This window comes from Triticum urartu, chromosome 6A (assembly GCF_056163025.1).
Source record: "Triticum urartu cultivar PI428250 chromosome 6A, HENAU_Tu73, whole genome shotgun sequence".
Taxonomy (NCBI): domain Eukaryota; kingdom Viridiplantae; phylum Streptophyta; class Magnoliopsida; order Poales; family Poaceae; genus Triticum; species Triticum urartu.
Genome location: NC_141878.1, coordinates 17,488,101 through 17,514,041, shown reverse-complemented (window position 1 = coordinate 17,514,041; position 25,941 = coordinate 17,488,101). Strand labels below are relative to the sequence as shown.

The 25,941-nt window shown below is 43.3% G+C and overlaps 1 pseudogene; it reads right to left on the bottom strand.

The window, feature by feature from the left end:
- Nucleotides 1–1,086: 1,086 nt before the first annotated feature.
- Nucleotides 1,087–25,941, bottom strand: LOC125516360 (indole-2-monooxygenase-like; annotated as a pseudogene).

Here is a 25,941-nt window from a genome sequence, read left to right as displayed (position 1 = left end):
GCAACGCACGTTAAATATTTAGGCAATAGATTGCACGCGGATTTTAGGTATGCTATTATTTGTGTGTTAATTCTGTGATTAGTGCAATATTTGGTATGATATTAATTGCACATTAAACATGTTTAATACTCGCCATTGGAGCAGTCTAGGTCGTTGGATTAACTTAGTTCGATGGCTGAGATTAGTTGGATCTGCCCATTTGGGTCTTTTTATATTGGTATAGATGCAAAGAATAAGCATATAATATTGCATTTTTACACTCTAGTATAATTTACACACATATTGTATTGTACTTGAGTGTATATGTTCACACTCACCCAACATCCAAAAAATACCAACATAGAAGAAGAAAACCGAATGGAAAAGAAAACATAAACAAAAGAAAAACTAATACAAATAGAAGAAATAGGGAATGAGTAACGGGCTTCAAGGCCAATAGAGAAACCTTCAGCCCTGGAAGCCATGAAAATTGACAAAAGAAAAAAAAACAGCCCAAATCTTGACAAAAAAAATCAACGGTTAAAAAATTGACTTACCCAATAAATTTCAGGCAACTTACATAGTATTCTTCTGAGATGTGCACAATATAGCAAAAAGAAACTACTGATCCAATCGTCAATGTTCTAGACTCGTAATCTTAATTTTATTTCATATTATAATTTTCGTGAAAGAATAAAGTAAAAAATAGCAATATGTTTTTGGTCTTTTTCGGCTCTCATTACATGAAATACTTACAACTCCAAAAATCAAAACTGTACCCTGCAAGCCACTCAAAAAATGTAAAACAGCTCAGCGCTGCTGGGAACTTGGATAGATTGCTATTAGTGCAACAACAAGCAGCTCCAGGTCCATCTCAGCGACAATTGCATGCCAGCGATGGGATCGTGTAAACAATTTTTCCCCTTGGCCTTTTCCGACACCGTACCCATCATTTCAATATATCATAGTGCACTGTGAAACCCATATGTTAATGCTTACAACAAAGGCACAATATCTATGCATACAACAACAGTGATTGCAATCTGAAAAGTAGGTAATCAAGCATACATCCAACATACACTGTAGTCTTATATAGCATGATCCCGTTTAAACTTGTTTTTGCGCAAGTGCTGGGACAAGAATGAGATTTTCCTTGCGACCCACTGTGACGCCGAAGGACTCCGTCATATTGATTTTTACTGTCCCTGCAGGTAGATCCCAGTTGAAGTGGAACATGAGATTTGCCAACATTATCTCAACAGTGGCCATTCCAAAGTTCATACCTGGGCACACCCTTCGTCCAGTACCAAAAGGCAAATAATGAAAATTGTTTCCCATGTAGTCAGGAATCATGGTGCTTCCAACATTTTCCATGAAGCGCACGGGCATGAACTTCTCTGCGCTCTCCCAGTAGGCAGGGTCCCTTGCTAGAGCCCATCCATTGATGATCACACGGGTACCAGATGGTATGGTGTATCCCTATACGTCGCAGTCAGCCGTGGAGAGGTGGGGCACGGAGAGCGGCACGGGACTGTGTAGCCGGAGCGTCTCTTTGATAACACCCTTGAGGTAGATCATGCCACTCAGATCCTCTTCTGTAACCATTTCCTTCCCCTCTGCTACGCTCCTCACCTCAGCTTGGAGCTTGGTCATCACCTCTGGATTTTGGATTAACTCAGCCATTGCACAATCCAGCACTATGAATGATGTCTCCGTTCCACCTATGAACATGTCCTGCAAAAATAGAGACCACCATTTTTACATTTCAGTATATCAGTTATGTTTAACTAGTCGACAACCCGTGCATCCGCACGGGCTAGTCATTTTGACAATAGCTCCATGGAATTGCGGAAACATTAGTTATACATAGTGAAATGGAATTAATTGCAAATTCAGAGACTTTGTATTAAGCTCTTGAAAGTGTACTATTTAAAAGACGGTAGTTTCTTTTAGTAACGGTACATTCATGTAACATTCCCAAGCAGTTCCTCTATTTGTTAACTCTCCAAGTATATTGGAAATATAAATATAATTGGGGGAACACATAATATTACAAATAAAATGAATAAACAAAACTGCTTTTTACTTTCTTTAATTTGGTGCATAATTATTGAATGCTAGAGAGATAAGTATGGTGTATATAATCCTGCCGTTTTGCCAAACAATTAAAAAACATGAGTCCAGCATATGTTGGAAAACACATGATTTCTTCCTGCATACTTGTTCTATTTTATCCAGGTGGAATTGTTGAAAGATAGCATTTATGTGTTCTCATCGATATACATTTGCTCATATGTACATTGGTCTTAAAGTTGTAACTATGAAAACAAATCAGGATCATAAAACTGAAAAAAAACTAAAATTGAATTCAATTATCAAAAGCTTTAGTACAGAATAAAAAGCTACACAAATTTTTTAGGCAATTGTCCACACACATCAGATCTCTTCCCTTAACCCATTTCTCGAAGCTCACAGATCAAGTGGTTTGCAAGATTTTTTTTTTGAAAGACATCTATAATGAACTAAAATGTAATAGCAATTTTAGTAAAAAAAATTGTTCTTCTTAAAATGAACCCATGCACCCAAAGGAATGTAATTTCTTATTAGAGGAAGAAACAAAAAATCTTGGAGGTACCAAATATGTGTGAGTAAGCAAAAATGCCATCTTGCTTTGTAATTGAAAGAAATAATAATAGTCTAAAGTAGACATATATAAAAGCGTACCAAGAGGGAACTCCTCTGGAAGTTGTTAAAGCAAAAAATTCTATTGACTGGATGCTGCTTTTCTAGGTTGGCGGTGCAATGTTGATGATTCCTGCCAAGCAAGATAATTATTTCCTCCGTTCCTAAATATAAGTCCTTTTAGAGATCCCACTGCGAACTACATACCGATGTATATAGACATTTTTTAGAGTGTAGGTTCACTCATTTTACTCCATATGTAGCCCGTAGTGGAATCTTTAAAAAGACATATGTTGAGGAACGGAGGTAGTAGTATTTTTGGACTAATTATGGAGAATGAAAAAGATAATTAATGCTTAGTACTTAGTGTCTAGGCCTTTAATTTTGACATTTTGATTGAGGGGTAGTAAGATAATTTGCAGAAAAAAGGAGGTACCACGACAATCATATTAGAAGATAGCCTAGAAACAGATATGACTAACATTGTCGGGAAGAACTAATCCTTATAAGATTAGAAGAGAATGATACAGTAACCTCGGAAAGGTTTCCCGATGTACAAGTATACCTCTCTTTGCATAAAAAATTCTTCAACTTAAGACGTTGTAGAAAAACTGAAAATATGAGATAAGACGATCAACTACGCTGAAAAAAAATTCTAAGCTAAAGCATGCCTCTAACTTAACAAAGGGCCACATGCAGCACATGCTACTGTATGTTGACGCTCAAAAATGGCATGATCGCAAATAGTAACTTGAGACTATAATGAGATGATGTCAAATTCATGATTTCATGTCACCATTGGATGACTCTCTTCAAGCCGATGGGAATAAATATATAGATGGTCCAAAACGGAGCTCGGATGCAAAAGTTATGACAATCTTAGAGATGCTTGTATTGACAGCAGATTAGAAAATGGCATGAAACCTAACCAAGATTTCCTCTGATGGAAAAAGTTACAACTGCAAAGTTCTTCGTCTCGTCGAAACGGATGATTTTGATATAAAGATCGTCCCCATCCGAGTTCGCATGCAAAAGTTACAGGCAAAACAGTACGCTGCAGCAATGTTTGGCCGGATCATCCGGGCCGGCGTCCGGATCATCTGGGTAATTGGAGCATCAAGACACCAGAAGGTTGGCGCTGAAGCCGGATGATCTGGGTCCAGTCCCGGATGATCCGGATGGAGGCCGGACAGTCCGGGTAGAAGTCCGGACGTCCGGACAGTTTTTTCTGCTGCAGATGTTAGAAAACGGCCCGAAACACCCTCCAGATGGCCTCAGATCAAAAAGTGTTCAATAGCAAAGTTGTGCGTCTCGTCGAGGCGGTTGATTTTAATATAAAAATCATCTTAATCCAAGTTCGTATGCAAAAGTTACAGTCCGATTAATGAGCTGCTGTCAGAAAACTTGGTTAGGCCGGATCATCCGGGCCTTGAGCCGGACATCCGGGCCGGAGGTCGTGAATACTCCGTGTTTTATTAGGTTTTGATGATTTGGACGGCTAGGAAAGTCCTTTTCTTGTACGGGAAGTCCATCCGCCTCTTATATAGATAAGAGGTGACGGCCGATTGAACAACACACAATCGACAAAATCATCTACCACTTTTTATCTTTTATCTTTTCTTCTTAACCCTAGTTCTTCTTCTTCCTCGTTATTCGTTCGTTCTTCTTCATTGTAGGGCGGCAAACCTCGAGGCCCTAGGGGCGGTCAGGCCGACCTCGGGCAACCCATAGCCGCCGCGCGCCCTGACGGGGTCCCTCCCGGGCGTGTGGGGTCTCAGGTCCTCAAAAGCACTCGCCGGATTGTCTTGCGTACCGCGCTTTCGGACGGGTCTCCTTCAACGTGAGCTGCGGTGCATCACCCCCGGCGTCGAGGGTACACGGTGACGTGTTCATGTGCGAACACACTTTTTGGCGACTCCGCTGGGGATCAAGCTTTGAACGGTCTCCAGCCCGTTCTTGCTACGAAGAGATCGTCATCTAGGGTTTGCAATCTACAAAGGTAATATGAATACCCAATTCCCTACTGTAGATGCAAATAATTCATATGGTGTTACTAGATCGTTCAATGATTATACTGTATCGGCCAGCCCTAGTTTTTTCAATAATGCATCTAATTACGTGCATAGGCCGATTCAAAGTAATTTACATGTTTCAACTTCTTATGATACTAGTACATGCAACATATGTATCCCAACTCCCATGCATCGGCAACCCCACAAATTTATATGCCGATGAATAACATGATGAGTCCGGTTAATCAAGTTGAGACACCCTATGTAGGAACTTCCAATGGTATGCAGCAAAGTGTTTCAAGTTTTTATTCATCAGCAAATAACTTGCAGTATGTTAATCCAAACTTGCCGGTGGATAAGGGAATTGGCCATGTTACTACTAGTTATTTGGCCAATTACCCTCAAACATCATATGCTACACTTAATGCTACTAATTGTTCGGCACCATACGCAACTGTTGATGTCCATAATTCGGCTCCGCACCTTCATGGTCATGGACGAATAAGTGAAACTTCTGTAGGAGCACAAATGCCTTCACCTACTACCAAGGCATATCATGTACCCCCTACACAATTACAGAATTTCGGCAACATCTCATTGCCGAAAGAGTCTAAAAGCATCGGGGGGCAACCATATCCAGACTGGGTGGTTGAGAACAATCTTACGTTCTCTTGGGATTTGTGCAACTCCATTCGACAGGAACTAATAGAAGGAGGGAAGCCTCATGATTTTGCTGCAGTAAAAGCTAGAGTTGTGCAAATGATGCAGTCGCCCAGTGTTGTACCATCTAGTGTACCCCCTAAACAATTGCAAAGTTTCGGCACCTCATTGCCGGAAAAGTCTGAAAGTATTGGGGGGCAATCTCATGAGGAGTGGATGGAAATTGAGATGAAAAGGTTCAAAGCTCGCCAAGCTGAGATGTGGGCTAAAATTAGACAAGAGCGAGAAGCCTTGCAAATTCAAAAAGATAAAGATATTGATTCGGGTAACAAAGAAAATCCAGTTATTGAAAAAGCCGAACCAAGTAGTATATATTCTGAGTACATCAAATCCAAAGAAGCAAGCATTATTGAGAAAGGGCATGGCAAGCATAGGAAAACAGCGGTGCTTGATTTTTCTGAAGTTAACGGAACCTACTTCCTGCCCTATGAGTTTCGTGCCATAAAAATTGATGAGCTTCAAGAACAAGAACAAGTGGCCGAAGAAAGCTTGGTGGACGAAGTTCTTCGAACTAATGATGCACGAAATCAAGAGAAAGATGATGACATGGCGTGGGGGAGCTATCCGAAGGCGGAGCAAGATATTCTTCAAGTCACACCACCATCACGCTCTCCCAACATATTTGAAGAGGTATGTCTAGCAATTAATTTACCTGTTTTCAGATTTGGTCATGAAGAAGGGTAATTATATTAGAAAAATCTTCATAATAAAATTCATAGCCGAATGGGTGATACAAAATCTGAATCATTCGTTTGCTTAACTCCAAAGCCGTTCTCACAGCAAGATCGGCTAGAAAATAGAAGTTTTGCCTTCAATTCAAGCATGTGTGATCAAATATTTGATTTGTTGCTGAAAAATAATTACATAACAATTCTTGATCACCATGTCAAGCCATCAATTCAAGGACGAATGTATTATAGGTTGCACCATTCGTTCAAACATAATTTTGAGGATTACAATATGTGTCGTCAAATAGTTAAATCGGCCATTGATAAAGGACGATTGAAATTTGTTGAGACACCAAGAGATGACCAGTCTATTCCGATTGGTCCCGATGGCAGAAAGTTTTTGCATCGGCTGCTTCAAGCCGATCCATTTAAAGAGAAGGTAAAAACTACAGGTGATGGGATCGAGCTTTCAAGTAAAGAAGTTGTCGAAGAGCATAATGAACATAATCTTGAGGGAAAGAATTCCATCAAAGCTACAATGGAGACGCCAAGGACTGGGGGGCAACAAGAAAATCCAATGATCAATGAAAGCAAACCAAAAGAAAACAAAGGCCGAAATAAGCGCAAGCGTAAGAGATCAAAAATCACCTTCGCTGAACTATTGGATAAATATCAAAAGAAGAGTGAAGAGAAGAATGCTTATCGGCCAAATCATGCAAAGAAACCAAGATCATCCCCAAGGCGCAAATATGAGGATCGGTATTGGCAAAGTGATAATTTTAATGCAACATATTCATATCCTTATTTTTGGCCGCCAATGCCAATGCCGTGGATGCCCCCCTATGTTCATATATATCCATATTCATCATGGGACATGTATGATACAAGGGCACATTCTCCATCGTATTTTAGACCATCTCACCAATACTATGCAGCTCCAAGAAGATCAACATTTGAACAATCACGTGTCAAAGACCGTTTCAATCATAAGGATTCGGTCCAGAGCTCAAGGAAGAAGAAAGAGGTGGTAAAGCAAGTTTACCGCGTGAAAAGAGATGGTCGTAAGTGTGCTAATTTAGATTTGATCTCAAATAACAAAGAGCCAATTAAAGTGTTGACATTGTCTACAAAAGGCAAAGAAGTGAAGCAATCAATTGATAAAAATCAGAGTGTCAAATCTGAAGAAAAGAGGTTGAGGGTGCACAAGGCCCAAAACAAGTTGCCATTGGTTGAAACAAAATCACAGCCGACATGCCCACCCAGCTTATCATATTGGCAAAAGAAGAAATTACAAAATCTTAGCGCACAAGAGCTGAGACAGAAGAATATGTCATGGGTTCCCAAGAGGACCAATCATAACAAACATGATTTGCATGCTTCTATTGCAACAAGTACAATAAAAGTGAAGAAAGAGGAGGACGGAAGCAACAAACAATTAAGACGAAGGTGTGTATCACAACATCAAAATCTTCGGTTAGCACATCATCCATTTTCTTCAACCATGTCATTGATGCCGTTGCCATGGAATTCATCCCTAGGTATGATCAATTACCCTCCATGGATTCATTTTGATCCATGAATGCAACATAATTTTCTATATCATGAGAGGGTATTACCAAATCACTATACATTTGGTTAGTTTCATTTTTGTTGCTAATACAAAGGGGCCGAAATATTTTATTGCCATTTTATTTGTTTATTTCGGCTATACATGCTTTAGTGGATGAGTTCTACTTGGATCTCATGGTAATGGCCGATACTTAACTATCATCCTAAGAAACTATCTAATCATGGCCGGTGTGGAATTCTAACATCGTCCTTAGTACAATTGGAGACCGAGACAAGGTACATGTTATGATATTACCCTTGTCTTTCTAATACTATAGAGATTATTTTCGATGTTTAATTTCATAACAATGGCCACGGTGTAAGTGTTGTTTATATATCTCCATATGGTGCTATTTTGTGAAGCCTCATGCTGCTTAAAATATTTTTGCACAATAATCAAAGCCGAATATGAAATTTTATTCGGTTTGGAGCTTTTGGTTGCCATAGGTGATATACATATTGAGGCTTTCAGTGATTCGTTACAAGTAGTATAACAAATATCCAAGAGTTATCAATGTTTTGACAAATCACTTATAGTTTATCTTGAGGTATGTCTAGATGCAAAATTTACCTTGGGTTGCTTTAAAATTGTTCATATTTCTAGACATGACAATTCAAGAGAGTTGGCACAGCAAGCATCCGGCTACTATGTTAATCATGGTGTATTGCATTTCTATCAATAACCGATGCATAGTCTCGTCACCAGAGGTAAGGCCGAACTGAAGTCCACCGCTTCGGCCACTAATGAATTTTTTATGCAGGCGAAAGTAAGGATTTGAGAAAGTTTATTGTTGATTATCTGCAAAATTCTAGCAAAAGGGTGAACAATATGGTTCAGAGAACGACCTTGAGATACATATCTATGGAACTTTATCATTGGATTTTTAATGAAGTTGAAAAGGATTCACCCAAGTTTGCATCAAGGATTCAAACAAATAATGGCCGATATATATTTATCGCCCTAAGCACATGCAAAGTGGCCGATGGAGTGTTGACATCGTCCTTAGAACCAACACGGTACAAGTTATTTTTCGGCACGCTACCTTTGCCGAACACTAGTAGAAAACAGGGCTTTGGTCCAGGCCGGGTCAGCCCATTAGTCCCGGTTCAGTCTAGAACCGGGACCAATGGGGGCATTGGTCCCGGTTCGTGAGCCCAGGGGGCCGGCCGGGCCACGTGGGCCATTGGTCCCGGTTCATCTGGACCTTTTGGTCCCGGTTGGTGGGACAAACCGGGACCAATGGGCCTCGCTCTTGGCCCACCACCATTGGTCCCGGTTGGTGGCTTGAACCGGGACCAAAGGCTCCCCTTTAGTCCCGGTTCATGCCACCAACCGGAACCAATGAGGTGCCTATATATACCCCTCGCGTAATAGCAGAGCACACTGCTCTGTTTTTTTCTGGCCGAGGGGGAGAGGGCTTGGTGGTGCTCTAGCTCACCTCCTATGCACACGAGGTGTTCGATGGAATGCCCGAGCCACACTACTTAAGCTTTCTCCTCTCCAAGCTCCATTTTCCACAATATTTGTCTAGGTTTAGTGGAACGTCACGCCCCGTCCCCGTCTTCACCGCTGTCGATCACCCGCGCCGAGCTCATCGCCGGCACCACCGTGGTGAGCCTCTTGTTCTTATCTTCTTTCTGAAAGGAAAAATATTCTTACTTGTATGTTCACATAGATACTTGTATTATGTTCTTACTTTTATTATTGCATCTTATATAGTGCGATGGTTTTGGTATCCGCCCCCGTCGGCCCTCGTCCTGTCTATGATTCGGATGTGGTATATATATTATCTTTATAACTATTGGTTCATTTATTGTTTATGAAAATTATGCCGACCAACGTGACATAGATTTTATTTATGTAGGATGTATGTGAATCGGAAATGCCAACCAACCCTATTGTCGAGAGGTTAAATTTAGTTGAAGAAGAAAACAATTTGTTGAAGGAAAAAATAAAACAAATTGAGGAGGAGAAGATGATATTGGAGTTGCATGTTGCGGATGTCGTCGATGGTCACAAGATCAAGATGGATGCAATGCGCTTGAAGATTAGAAAGATTAGAAAATATGCCATTCATACCGAGGCTTGGTATCATTATGCCGTTGGATCAATTGTTACCTTGGTTGCGATTATGATCGCATTTGTTTTCGCATTGAAATGTTTTACATAGTTTCAATGTATGGTTTAATTAATTAGATGCTCTGGAGAGCTATATGTTGTTAGATGAGAACTATGTATGCACTTTGGTTTTAATGTGATGATGAACTTCTATTAATTTGGACACTTAATTATATATAATGCACGCAGATGAACCGACAATGGATGTACGGTGATAGACACACCTGTGAGTACATTAAGGGTGTGCATGAGTTTCTCGATGCGGCTGAGGCAAACAAGCAGAATGGTTTTATGTGTTGTCCATGCACTGAATGTGGGAATACGAGGTCTTACTCTAACCGGAAAATCCTTCACTCCCACCTGCTTTACAAGGGTTTCATGCCACACTATAATGTTTGGACGAGGCACGGAGAAATAGGGGTTATGATGGAAGACGGCGAAGAAGAAGAGTACGATGACAACTATGTGCCCCCTGAATACGGTGATGCTGCAACGGGAGGAGCTGGTGAAGATCAAGAGGAACCAGACGATGTGCCCAATGATGCTGCAATGGGTGAAACTGCTGAAGATCAAGAGGAACCAGACGATGTGCCCGATGATGATGATCTCCGCCGGGTCATTGTCGATGCAAGGACGCAATGCGAAAGTCAAAAGGAGAAGCTGAAGTTCGATCGCATGTTAGAGGATCACAAAAAAGGGTTGTACCCCAATTGCGAAGATGGCAACACAAAGCTCGGTACCGTACTGGAATTGCTGCAGTGGAAGGCAGAGAATGCTGTGGCTAACAAAGGATTTGAGAATCTACTGAAAATATTGAAGAAGAAGCTTCCAAAGGATAACGAATTGCCCGACAGTACATACGCAACAAAGAAGGTCGTATGCCCTCTAGGATAAGAGGTGGAGAAGATACATGCATGCCCTAATGACTGCATCCTCTACTGCGGTGCATACAAGGATCTGAACGCATGCCCGGTATGCGGTGCATTGCGGTATAAGATCAGACGAGATGACCCTGGTGATGTTGACGGCGAGCCCCCCAGGAAGAGGGTTCCTGCGAAGGTGATGTGGTATGCTCCTATAATACCACGGTTGAAACGTCTGTTCAGAAACGAAGAGCATGCCAAGTTGATGCGATGACACAGTGAGAACCGAAAGAAAGATGGAAAGTTGAGAGCACCCGCTGACGGGTCGCAGTGGAGAAAAATCGAGAGAAAGTACTGGGATGAGTTTGCAAAGGACCCAAGGAATGTATGGTTTGCTTTAAGCGCGGATGGCATTAATCCTTTCGGGGAGCAGAGCAGCAATCACAACACCTGGCCCATGACTCTATGTATGTATAACCTTCCTCCTTGGATGTGCATGAAGCGGAAGTTCATTATGATGCCAGTTCTCATCCAAGGCCCTAAGCAACCCGGCAACGACATTGATGTGTACCTAAGGCCATTAGTTGAAGAAATTTTACAGCTGTGGAATGGAAACGGTGTACGTACATGGGATGAGCACAGACAGGAGGAATTTAACCTAAAGGAGTTGCTGTTCGTGACCATCAGCGATTGGCCCGCTCTCAGTAACCTTTCAGGACAGACAAACAAAGGATACCACGCATGCACGCACTGTTTAGATGACACTGAAAGTATATACCTGGACAAATGCAGGAAGAATGTGTACCTGGGCCATCGTCGATTTCTTCCGACCAACCATCAATGTTGAAAGAAAGGCAAGCATTTCAAAGGCGAGGCAGATCACGGGAAGAAGCCAGCCATGCGTACCGGTGATCACGTACTTGCTATGGTCAATGATTTACATGTAATCTTTGGAAAGGGTCCCGGTGGACTAGCTGTTCCGAATGACGCTGAGGGACAAGCACCCATGTGGAAGAAGAAATCTATATTTTGGGACCTACCCTACTGGAAAGACCTAGAGGTCCGCTCTTCAATGGACGTGATGCACGTGACGAAGAACCTTTGCGTGAACCTGCTAGGCTTCTTGGGCGTGTATGGGAAGACAAAAGATACACCTGAGGCACGGGAGGACCTGCAACGTTTGCACGAAAAATACGGCATGCCTCTGAAGCAGTATAAAGGTCCTGCCAGCTATGCTCTTACGAAAGAAGAGAAAGAAATCTTTTTTGAATGCCTGCTCAGTATGAAGGTCACGACTGGCTTCTCGTCGAATATAAAGGGAATAATAAATATGCCAGAGAAAAAGTTTCAGAATCTAAAGTCTCATGACTGCCACGTGATTATGACGCAACTGCTTCCGGTTGCATGGAGGGGGCTTCTACCGGAAAACGTCCGATTAGCCATTGTGAAGCTATGTGCATTCCTCAATGCAATCTCTCAGAAGGTGATCGATCCAGAAATCGTACGAAGGCTAAGGAGTGATGTGGCGCAATGTCTTGTCAGTTTCGAGTTGGTGTTCCCACCATCCTTCTTCAATATCATGACGCACGTCCTAGTTCATCTAGTCGACGAGATTGTCATCCTGGGGCCCGTATTTCTACACAATATGTTCCCCTTTGAGAGGTTCATGGGAGTCCTAAAGAAATATGTCTGTAACCGCGCTAGGCCAGAAGGAAGCATCTCCATGGGCCATCAAACATAGGATGTTATCGGGTTTTGTGTTGACTTCATTCCCGGCCTTAAGAAGATAGGTCTCCCTAAATCGCGGTATGAGGGGAGATTGACTGGAAAAGGCACTCTTGAAAGTGACTCAATAATATGCAGGGACGGATATTCTTGGTCTCAAGCACACTACACAGTTCTACAGAACTCTACCTTGGTGACCCCGTATGTCGATGAACACAAGAACAGTCTGCGCTCCAAACACCCGGAGAAGTGCGACGACTGGATTACATGTGAACACATCAGGACTTTCAGCAGTTGGTTGGAAACACGTCTCAGAGGTGACAACACTATTTGTGATGAGTTGTACTTGTTGTCCAGGGGACCATCTTTGACTGTATTGACTTACAAAGGATATGAGATAAATGGGAATACATTTTACACGATCGCCCAAGATCAAAAGAGCACCAACCAAAACAGCGGTGTCCGCTTTGATGCAGCAACCGAGAGCGGAAAGGACACATATTATGGTTACATAGTGGACATATGGGAACTTGACTACGGACCTGATTTTAAGGTCCCTTTGTTTAGGTGCAAATGGGTCAATCTGTCAGGCGGCGGGGTACAGGTAGACCCACAGTACGGAATGACAACAGTGGATCTGAAAAATCTTGGGTACACTAACGAACCGTTCGTCCTAGCCAATGATGTGGCACAGGTTATCTATGTGAAGGACATGTCTACCAAACCGAGAAAAAGAAAAGATAAGGAAGCGAATACATCATACGATGAGCCAAAGCGCCACATAGTTCTTTCAGGAAAAAGGGACATCCTGGGAGTGGACGGCAAGACAGACATGTCTGAAGATCATGAAAAGTTTCATGAAATTCCTCCCTTCAATGTCAAGGCTGACCCAAGCATCCTGATAAACGATGAAGATTATCCATGGTTACGGCGCAATAAGCAAATGACACAATCGAAGAAAAAGTGAAGACTTTCTCCCGCAACTATTATGATGATACCATGCCAACTTTGTAACACACGAGTATGCTATGCCAACTTTTTCAGAATTCATTTGAAAACTATGAATTTAGGTCGAATTTTCTCTGTAGGTGCATCTATGTTCATTTTTTAGTAAAGTTAATCACAAACTTGTGATTCACACAAATTTCAAAGAATTCAAATTTTAACTATTCAAATTTGAAAACTAATGGCACTAACAAAAAGTTTATAATTTTTCTAAAACTAATGGCACTAACAGAAAGTTTATAATTTTCAGAGTTCATTTGGAATTCATTTGAAATGCTTTTCAATTTCAGGGTCTTATAGCTCAAAAAAATCAGTAAATGCATGAAAAATAACAAATGAAGTCAGAAAGGGTTGAAAATTGATGATGTGGCTTTGAATGGTGCATTTTGAACACAGAAAAATATGGAGTTCAAATAAGTTCAAGAAAATGAAATTCCTTTGTAACAGATGATCTTTCGTCCGAAACCCTGATACTTCGAAAGAGATTGTCCGTTTTGTACACGAAGTGCATCCAGTTTTTGCCGTAACCATCTCAACTTTGTTGCACATGCTATGTGGGTGAAATGATAATACCATGCCAACTTTCAACCTTTTCGGAGTTCATTTGAAATACTTTTCAATTTCAGGGTCTTATAGCTTAAAAAGCAAAAGGAATCAACTAAAAAGTTTTTATAAACCTCTAGTATTTTTGAAACTAAACTTATATAAAATTTATGCAACTTAAATTCAGAAAGTATTTTTTGTTCAACACATTAATAGCAAAAAAAATTTAATAGCAAAAAAATAACAAAATTTGTTTTTAATTAAAACAGATATTAAAAATAACCTAAAATTACCAAATAGAGTATAATGATAAAACACTGTAATATTAAGTAGCAGGAAAAAGAATCACTCAAAAATCTAACTTCATAGTAAAGTTATTCATAAACTAGTGATTCACATACATTTTAAAACTATAAGTATTTAGTACAAATAAAAAATAAAAAGCAAAATGAAAAAAAAAGAAGAAAACAAAAAAAATTCAAATTTTAAAACTAATGGCACTAACAGAAAGTTTATAATTTTTGCGACCTAAAAGAAAAAAGAAATCACTAAAAAACTATAAGTATTTAGTACAAAAAAAAAGCAAAAAAGAAAACAAAAGAAGAAAACAAAAAAAATTCAAATTTTAAAACTAATGGCACTAACAGAAAGTTTATAATTTTTGTGACCTAAAAGCAAAAAAAAAATCACTAAAAAACTATAAGTATTTAGTACAAATAAAAAAGAAAACAAAAGAAGAAAACAAAAAAAAATCAAATTTTAAAACTAATGGCACTAATAGAAAGTTTATAATTTTTGTGACATAAAAGCAAAAAGAAATCACTAAAAAACTATAAGTATTTAGTACAAATAAAAAAATAAAAAGCAAAAAAGAAAACAAAAGAAGAAAACAAAAAAAATGCCACCTACTAGGCCTCCACGGCCTCAATACGACTAGAAACCCTTCTATGGGCCAGGATTCAGGCCCGCAGAAGGCCCAGCAGGCCCAACAGGCATAGCAGTGCACAGATTAGGCCCGTAAGCCTGCAGTTGAGAGGAGCTCGAGTGGGTGGGCGCAGCAGCGCTTATAAACCACTGCGAGCCCCTCTCAACTAGCGAGGTGGGACTAAACTTATGACCACACAGCGCCAGCACAGGACATTTGGTCCCGGTTGGTAGCACCAACCGGGACCATAGGGGGGCATTGGTCCCGGTTGGTGGCACAAACCAGGACGAATGCCCACCTAGGCCTCTTTTCAGCAGCCCAAAGGGCGGGAAACAGAGGCCTTTGGTCCCGGTTGGTGGCTCGAACCGGGACCATAGGTAGGCATTCGTCTCGGTTCATGCCACGAACCGGGACCATAGCTGCCTGTATATATACCCATCACTTAGCAGTTTCAGATTTCATCGCCATTTGCCCCCTGACGACGCCGAGCTCATCGACGCCGCCAGGCTGCCCGTGCTCGCCGTCGCCGCCCCGAGGTCGTCGTCGCCGTCACCGCCCGCTCCTCGTCGCCGCCGCCGCCCGCTCCTCGAGCCCGCCCCCGAGCCCTTGCCGCCCTCGAGCCCTTGCCGCCCTCGAGCCCGCGCCACCCTGGAGCTCGCCGTCATCCCCGAGCCCTCCTCCCCGAGCTCACGTCGTCCCTCGAGCTCGCCGTCGTCCTCCCCGAGCCTGTGCCGCCCCGAGCCCGTGCCGCCCCTCGAGCTCGCCATCGTCCTCCCCGAGCCCTCCTCCCCGAGCCCGTGCCGCCCCGACGCCATTCGCCGCCCTCGCCGCCACCCTCGCCGACGCCCTCGCCGCCCCCGCTGTCGCCCTTGCCGGTCAACCTCGCTGTGAGCCGCCGCGCGCCACCCCGGTTTATCATTTTTTCATTTTTTTGTTCGTATATATAATGTATATATGTATGTGGCTATATGTATGTATAGATGTTCATATATGTGTATTATTTTTTTTGTTCAGAGCATTTTTTGTTCATATATGTATTTTTTTGTTTATGTGTATTATTTTTTTGTTCATATTTTTTTTCATAGCATTATTTCCATGTATATTATGTGGCTATGTATGTATAGACGGATAGCATTTTTTTCCATGTATGTATGTCATTGTCGATATACCCCCTCCCCGTTAACTTCGACAGGAGGGGGGTCGATATAACCCTCCCCGATAACTTCGACATGAGGGGCGGTCGATATACCCCCTCCCTGATAACTTCGACATGAGGGGGGGTCGAGAACTAGTTTAGGGGGTCGAGGGTTGAGAACTAGTTTAGGGGGTCAAGGGTCGAGAACGTCGGACATTCATGAGAGAGGCGAGGAAGAAGGGGAAGAAGAGGGAGAAGAAGAGGAGAGGAAGAAGAGGAAGTCTTCTCCTCTATTCTTTCTTCTCTTCTTTTTTCTTCTTCTTCTTCTATATGTATTAGTTTTTTATTTAGGTTGTTAATTAGTAGATATTAATTTTGTTCATATATGTATGGATGCATGTGATATGTATGTATGTATGTATGTATGTATGTATGTATGTATGTATGTATGTATGTATCGGGTATGTCGTTGTCGATATACCCCCTACCCGATAACTTCGACATGAGGGGGTCGAGAGGGGGTCTAGGGTCGCCGAGGGGTCGAGGGTCGTCGAACATGAGAGGAAGAAGAGGATAAAAAAAGAAGAGGAAGAGGATAAAAAAGAGGAGAAGAAAGAATAGAGGAGTTCTTCTCCAATATTATTTCTTCTCCTCTTTTTTTTTTCTTCTTCCTCTTTTTTTATCGGGAACGAGGGTCGTCGAGGGTCGCCGAGCGGTAGAGGAAACCCTAAATAGCAAGTATCGTCGGTGTGAGATACATGTGGCCGTCGGTGTCGGACATTATATCCACGTCCCACAAGTGATGCGGGCTTCGACGCCCACGTCACTTGTGGGACGTGGATGTAGTGTCCGACACCGACAGCCACATGTATCTCACACCCACGATACTTGCTATTTAGGGTTTCCTCTACTGCTCGGTGACCCTCGACGACCCTCGTTCCCGAGGAAGAAGAAGAAAAAAAGAGGAGAAGAAAGAATAGAGGAGTTCTTACTCCTCTATTCTTTCTTCTCCTCTTTTTTTTCTTCTTCCTCTTCTTTTTTTATCCTTGAAGCGTTGTCGAGGCCACCCCAAACCCTAGAGAAGCAGCATCGAGGCCACCCCAAACCCTAGAGAAGCAGCGTCGAGGCCACTAATTAATATTAGTTCTACGTTTGCCACTAATATATCCATCTGTCATGTTTGAATAATAATTTCCATGTTGTCAATATTTGTAGAAACTATGGACATCGCCCGAGACGAAGTACAAGAAGAGTCATTGGGGGACATAATCGCACGAGGAAGTGATGCCGTCTGCTCGTTGTTTCTCAATGACACCGATGGTCTGGAAGCAGCTGGCTATGATTATCATGGCTCCGGTGACCTAATGCCGGTGCAAGAAGGAGACCGTGAGGATGGCTCCGGTGACCCAATGCCGGTGCAAGAAGGAGACCGTGATGACGTCTCCGGTGACCGAACCGAGTCCGGCCAGGTATATATATTAGTTAAGCTTCTGCTGACTAGCTAATTGATGCATTCATTGTTTTGGTATGTACACATATTAATTAAGTCTTTGTTCTTTTTTCTAGCCCTCCGGATCGAGCACAACTTCGGTAAAGAGACGAGGCCTGAAGAAAAAGTTGAGCTCGGATGAAAAGTTTGAGATCATAGCAATCGCGCCTGACGGCCAACCGATTGAACCCCTCCGGACAAAGAGCGCATTTGTTGCTCAGTGCGGGGTTTTGGTTAGGGACAAGATCCCGATCAGCATCCAGCAATGGTTAAAGTCGGCTACAGAAGACCCTGAGGTGTCTTATGTCAATGATATGCAGAAAAATGATCTTTGGACTGAGCTGAAGTCAAATTTCACCCTACCGCCAGAGGATGATCCGGAGAAGCCAGTTAAAGAGCAATTAATCAAGTCTTTTGCTCTTAAGAGGATGGCAGAACTATTCAGGAGGTGGAAGAAAGAGCTGAATAAGTTTGTCGAAAATAAAGAGACACCAGAATTCAAGGGCAGATATGAGAAGATCAGAGATCACTGGCCCGCATTTGTGGCCCACAAGACATCAGAAAAGAGTAAGAAGATGTCGGCGACAAACAAGCAAAATGCTGCGAAGAAGAAGCATCACCATCGCATGGGGTCAGGTGGCTACCTTGTAGCCCGGCCTAAGTGGGCCAAGACTGAGAATGAGCTGGTTGATAAAGGGATCGAACCAGAGACAATTAACTGGCCAGACCGTTGCCGGACTTGGTTCTTCGGGGCTGGCGGAACCTTGGACCCTGTATCAGGGAAGTGCATTTGGACGAACGATCAAATGGACATACCAGTCAAGAAGCTTCAGCAGTATATCGAAGCAGCGCAGCAAGGGACGTTCTTTCCAGACAGAGAGAACGACGAGCTCACAATGGCCCTCGGGAATCCTGAGCACCCTGGACGGACACGAGGCACGCCAGGCTCCATTCCGTGGAAGGTTGGGTTTCCAGACGCAGGCAGTTACAAATGCCACAAGAGGAGGAAAAAAGTGCAGCAAACCCAAATGCAGGCGCTGCAAGCAAGGGTACAAGCGATAGAGGAACGAGAAGCAAATCACAGCAAACGAACTGCCGAAGCTTCCCCCGAAGCTTCCCCCGAAGCTACCCCGCCATCTCAGCGGAGAAGCAGTGTGGCTTCCACCGAGCTACTTCAGCCGGAGCATGCCTTGACGGCTCCTGCCAGCTATCCCGTGGATGCTATCACGGAGTCTCAAAATTGCCACCTTATGACGCAATGGATGAATTTGAAGGTCAAGGCGGCCGTTGGCTCTGTTTATCCTACTGAACCCGGCGCAACTTTTCACTGCCGACCGATTCTAGAAGGATATGCTAGGGTGATGGTGGATGAAATAACGGAGGGATTTGAGGACCTCCAGCTTGACCACCCTACCGGTGAAGGGGAGACTAGGCTGGGTTCTGCTCTGAAGACTCCATGCCTATGGCGGAAGGAGCTCATCAACCTTCCGAACTGGACGCCTCCGCCTCCTCCTCCTCCTCTGGCAAGTCAGGGCACTCCGCCTCCTCCACCGCCTCCTCCTCCGGCGAGTGACGATCAGGGCACTCGGCCGACTCCTTCTCCGGCGCGTGGCGGCACTCCGCCTCCTTCTCCGCCTGCGCCGGCGCGCCCGAGCAGCCAACCTCCTCCTTCTCCGCCTCATCAGCAAGGGCGGAAGAGACCTGCCGCCGCTCCGGCTGCTTCGGCACGTCGTAGTCCTTCTCCTCCGCCTCGTAAGCAAGTAAAGAAGACAACCGCTCCGTCTGCTCTGCCGGCGTCTAGCAGTACAGCCAGAGGCGGGAGGACATACAGATTCGGTCCTTCTCTGAAGATTCCAGAGAAGTTACCATATGAGAGGACCCCGGAGGAGAATGCCGAGATCGCACGAGAATAAGTGAGGAACTTCTTTGAAGGGGTGAAAGCAAAGAAACATCCACCTCCGGAGGAGAAGGTAGATCCGGTGAAAGTGAAGCGTACTTTGGCTGCCCTGACAAAACCACCCAAGTCTCCGCCGAAAGGAAACTATGAGCGCATTATTGGAAAGGAATTTGTCGAAGCGGAGCGGTCGGGAAGTACTGTCAGTGATCAAAGGCTGAAAGAACGATGAGCTGGGAAACAAATTGCACAGCTCGGTGAACAAGCGAAGCAATCGTGCCCCCCGCTCAAGGTGCCTAGCGACATCGTCGCTAATGATCCGAGGATGGTGCCTGGTTATAGCAATATTGGAGATTACCTGCCCGACAATGTTCATTATGATTTCATGGAGGTGCAGATACAAAGATACGAGTACGGGAAGTCTCTCGTCAAAGATGAAAGATCTCTATCAACGATGATGCGAAGATTGCATGATTGGTACTTGAAAATTTGCAGAGAGTCTGGGGAAGGAGTACTTTGTTTGTGAGAGTTAAAAAGGAGCATGACCTCGTTGGAATTGATCTGTTGTTTGTTCCATTTGAGGAGTTCTTTCAGTTTTCAATCAATTGGCCCTCGATAAAGCAACGGTCACCTGCTACTGTCTGTAAGTAGTACTACTTCTATCATTAAGTCTCTCTATATATCTCAACTCTTTCATTGCATGTATTTATAATTATCCTCACTATATTATGCAGATTGAAGATCGCCGAATTGAAGAAAAGACAAGTCGGTGATATTGGGTTCATTAACACATATCTCATAGATGAAACTGAGGTTAAATTTCATCCCGCAGATACCGAGGCCAACTTGCTACGATCGTTGGTAATAAATGAAAACAAAGATATAATACTCTTTCCTTACAACTTCAAGTGAGTGTTACTGTCTTGTGCGTATTCGGTTTCCCTTATATATTAGTCAAGGTTATAGTAATGTAATTGATGAGTTATGCATGCGTGTGCAGTTTCCACTATATTCTCCTAGAGATTAAGCTTGAGCAGGGACTATTAACCGTCTTAGACTCAAGACGAAAAGATCCCCAGGACTATGCGGACATGACTCAAATGCTCGAGAAGTAAGTTAAATCGATCATTATCCACCACATCAGCAACTTTGTTCATTTCCTGATATATCAAGTAATTGTTTTCTTTGTCTGGCAGGGTTTGCAAAAATTCACCAAAAAAGCTCCGGGACTCCCGAAGAAGCTGCAATTTAGACATCCGAAAGTAAGTACTATAGTAGCATGTTCCGCGCATCTCCTATTGATTCAAGCGTTTGTTTCATCAATACCATTTGGCATTCTTGCTTATCAGTTTGATTGACCTCTATTTCTTGTAAAGTGGTTGTGATAGGAACAAGGGAATAATTTCTGTGGATACTACATTTGCGAGTCCATCCGCCACACGACCTGTGAGCGGGGCTACACTGACGAACAACATGAAGTGCGTAAATAACAACATTCACAATTTTATTTTATTACCATCATTTGTGTTGAGTTTCATTCATTCATATATATATATATATATATATATATATATATATATATATAGATTTTCTACAAGTGCTTGCCACAGAACTAGTTAAGAGTTTCAACGGTGCAAAAGTTCTCAAAAATTCTGAAAAAAATACTGAACCAGCACACCTATAATATAACATGATCCAACAGAGGGATTAAAGAAATACGACTGTATGTGTCTTGGACAAAAAAACAAATAGTTCAGTATATAATTATGTCGCAGTGAGCTGAAATGCTTATTATTTTTGGCTAGGACACATAAATGCATATTTTGACAATCCCTCCGTTGGATCATCTTATTACATTAGAGAGATGCTCCCATATTTATTTCATATTTTTTGATAACTTTTGAACCGTTAAAAGTTTAGGGACACTTAACTAGTTCTGTGGCAAGCTATGGTACACACAGTTTTACCTATATATATATATATATATATAGACCCCCTTCTTCAAATTAGATGTTTCGGAAGCGGGATGAACTCCTAGCACCAGCTCGCATGCGAGTAATTCAAGAGGAATTGGCGGCATTATTTCTTGACCACGTGATCGCTGAAGACGGAGAATACTATGTGGACCATGAGTCCGTATGTTAGGATATTATATTTGTAAGAGATAATTATTGTATATATGTAGCCGGTAGTGTCGGATAGATATACGAGAACTTGTTGTTCGACCAATCTCTCGGAGAAGGAGAGGTGGTCGATATCACTTCTCTCTGTATGCATATATGTTCATGACGATCTTTTGTTTCCTTCGTTTGCTTACTAGCTAGCTAGCGTGTCTAGTCCACTCTATACGTATGTATAGTACGTAGCGTCGACCAAGCACGGACATAAGAGAGGACACCTCTCTATTAATTATAGCTAGCTAACACAATATATGAAACACCTAAATTAACCTCCCAAAACCCCCCAACCCCCCCCCCCCCCCCTTCAAAAAAAAAACAAAAACCCCAGCCACAGAAATGCTGACGCGTGGATTTCTATTGGTCCCGATTGGTGCCACCAACCGGGACCAAAGGCCCTCCTGCCTGGGCTCCGCGCACAGGCCACGTGGAGGCCCATCAGTCCCGGTTCTGGATTGAACCGGGACTAAAGGGACAGGGCATTAGTACCGACCCTTTAGTCCCGGTTCAGGAACCGGGACAAAAGGCCCTTACGAACCGGGACAACAGGCCCTTTTTCTACTAGTGGAAAAATAGGTGGGCATGTCTTGACGCTCAAAAATGGCATGATCGCAAAGAGTAACTTGAGGCTATAATGAGATGATGTCAAATTCATGATTTCATGTCACCATTGGATGACTCTCTTCAAGCCGATGGGAATAAATATATAGATGGTCCAAAACGGAGCTCGGATGGAAAAGTTATGACAATCTTAGAGATGCTCGTATTGACACCAGATTAGAAAATGGCATGAAACCTAACCAAGATGGCCTCTGATGAAAAAAGTTACAACTGCAAAGTTCTTCGTCTCATCGAAACGGACGATTTTAATATAAAGATCGTCCCCATCCGAGTTCGTATGCAAAAGTTACAGGCAAAACTGTGCGCTGCAGCAATGTTTGGCCGGATCATCCGGGCCAGCGTCCCGTCCGGATCATCCGGGTAATTGGAGCATCAAGACACCAGAAGGTTGGCGCTGAAGCCGGATGATCTGGGTCCAGTCCCGGATGATCCGGATGGAGGCCGGACAGTCCGGGTAGAAGTCCGGACGTCCGGACAGTTTTTTCTGCTGCAGATGTTAGAAAATGGCCCGAAACACCCCCCAGATGGCCTCAGATCAAAAAGTGTTCAGCAGCAAAGTTGTGTGTATCGTCGAGGCGGCTGATTTTGATATAAAAATCATCTTAATCCGAGTTCGTATGCAAAAGTTACAGCCCGATTAATGAGCTGCTGTTAGAAAACTGGGTTAGGCCGGATCATCCGGGCCTTGAGCCGGACATCCGGGCCGGAGGTCGTGAATACTCCGTGTTTTATTAGGTTTTGATGATTTGGACAGCTAGGAAAGTCCTTTTCTTGTACGGGAAGTCCATCTGCCTCTTATATAGATAAGAGGTGACGGCCGATTGAACAACACACAATCGACAAAATCATCTACCACTTTTTATCTTTTATCTTTTCTCCTTAACCCTAGTTCTTCTTCTTCCTCGTTCTTCGTTCGTTCTTCTTCATTGCAGGGCGGCGAACTCGAGGCCCTAGGGGCGGTCAGGCCGACCTAGGGCAACCCATAGCCACCGCGCGCCCTGACGGGGTCCCTCCCGGACGTGTGGGGTTTCAGATCCTCAAAAGCACTCGCCGGATTGTCTTGCATACCGCGCTTCCGGACGGGTCTCCTTCGACGTGAGCTGCGGTGCATCACCCCCGGCGTCGAGGGTACACGGTGACGTGTTTGTGTGCGAACACTGTATCCACGATTTTGTTCTTGTGTCTTTCGTCAAACATAGATGTCAGTAATTCACTACTGTTGATGGACAACAGAAGGCCATAGCTTACAAAATATGATCATACCAACGGTTAGAATTATTATCATAGTCCAAATGACGCATATTTGATTAGGATTTTTTTTCTAGTCCAAATGACAATTCCAGTTTTGTTCTGGAAACGTATATCTGATGGCCATATTATACTCTGGACTCCGGAGACGCTAAAACAAAAACTGAACTATAAACCTGGCCATGCTGGGTCAAGTAGAAAGGAGAAACCTCTCCTAGAACATGCACCTGGCAACATGGGCAGATGGTCAGATCGCACCACACCCCCCACTGTGTTTACATGAGAGATATCTGATCAATGTTGACATGTAGGAATGAACTTGTAACTCTAGTGATCTTCTTTCATATGTGGTATAACCTTTATTGATGCTCCATTGCCCCGGGAGGCCGACACCCTTTCCTGCTAGTTGTGACGTGACATTGAAGATCAAGAAACTTAATTCCAATGATGTTTAATATCCTAAAATCTATTTTGTAAATCTTCAAAGTATGTCCAACTGTGATAGACTCATATATCTTGAAGACTTGAATAGTTGCCTAATTTACTATATATAGGAAAAATAGATGGCAAGGCTAGCAACGACTTGTGGTGGCAGCAGCTACAATCAGATCTAAACTAACAGCACATTAGTCGACTCAAACCATACCAGCCTGCTGAGAGTTTTAGAATAGTAAAAAAAGACAGGGAGGTTTTTTTTGTTCTATGAATCGATCTACACCATAATAGTTCGGTCCCACCAGATTAACGGCTCGTAAAATCGGTCCCATCAGATTAACGGTTCGTAAAATCTAATTAACGTAGGAATTTCTTGGAAGTGCCTAATTAGTATAGGTATAGAAGATAGATAGATAGATAGATAGATATAGATAGATAGATAGATAGATAGATAGATATAGATATAGATAGATAGATATAGATATAGATAGATAGATAGATAGATATAGAGGTATAGATGGATAGATTTATATGTATCCAAATATGCGGTTATTTAGTATGACATGCATACCACCAACACGGCCTTGACGTTTTCTCTCGTGAGGTTGTACTCTTATTGAATGGAGAGCAACACATCGATGAAATCTGTCTCTCCGCCTTGTTTGATTTCATGGTCCAACATCATGTTCTTGGCGTGGTCGTTGATGATCTCATCAAGCAAGTCATCCCATTTCTTTTTTATTCTCTCCGCCCTAGCACACACCATCCTCCTTGCTAGTGGCGGAGCTTGGGCTAAAATCATGGGAGGGGGGGGGAGGGGGGGGGGGGGGGGGGGGCGGTTGCCCCCATGAAGCTCCGCCACTGCTCCTTACCACGTCCAGCCTTGCCAACTTGGGGAAGTAATCCTCCAGGTTGAACCCACCTATTAGCATCGAGCTAGTCTCTACCAGCTCGCGGAATAACTCGTTTCGACCGCCACCTCTGAAGGACTTCCCCGACACAGCATGGCTAACAATATCAGTGGTGAACGAGCTAAGCAGCTTACTAAGATCCACTGCAGCGCTCCTGGCGGCTGCCTCGCGGATCCTCGCCATAGCGTGTTGTACCTGTCGATCATTCAGCCATGGATGAGTGGATGATCAATAGTGGTCAACGTATACCATGAATTGCAAATTTCCATACCGAAAAACAAAGTCAACACTACTTGGACCTCAGTAACCACTAACCACCACAAGGTTTGTTAGTAGTAGCCTCTCTAGTCGAAAATATATCAACGCGGAGTCAAACTTCTTCTCTATGTTTGACGATTAATATATTGAAAACTCGCTATTAGTTTGTCTTGGAAAAAATATACTTTCGCGATATAAAAAATTTCTATCCATATTAATAGAAAAATCTTGTTCTTGGTGACATTGCAGAAACTACTACTCAGAAACCAATTACCTCTTTTTCCCGGGCAAGACGGTAGGAGCCAACTTTCTTGAAACTGAGAAGATGTGTTGCAACGATCTTTCTTATCTGGCGCCAGTGATCCCCGTATGGGGAGAAGACCATATCAGTTGATCCATAGAAGAGGATGTCAGTCATGGTGGACTGTACCCGGGACGCAAACGCATGGTCGTGCGTGCAAAGAACTGCCATGGCTGCACGAGCGGACGACACAACAAGGCTGGGGACGGTGCCAAGGCGTAGAAGCATGACATCGGGGCCATGCTTCTCGGCGAGACTGCGGAGGGAAATGTGGGGCAGTGAGCCCACGAGGGCAGTGAGCCCACGAGGTGGAGGTGGCCGATGAGAGGGAGCTTGTAGGGAGGCGATGGGAGTCTGTGGAGCAGCTTGTCTGCTCTCCTTGTGGTTGTCGTGGACGTGGCAAACCGAAGGATGAGGAGGAGGAGGACAAGAGGGCATACGATGAGCACAAGGACTTCATGCTCATGGAAGCTGCGAAGAACTTGAGCCATGGCTAACTAGCCTGTTTAATGTACTTAGAAAACTTTCTAGCTAGCTAGTGCGATGGCTTGGTGTTTGATTTTCCCCGTAATTTATAGCCCAAGTCCTGCTACTATTTTATAGTTTTTCTTGAGAATTCCTAA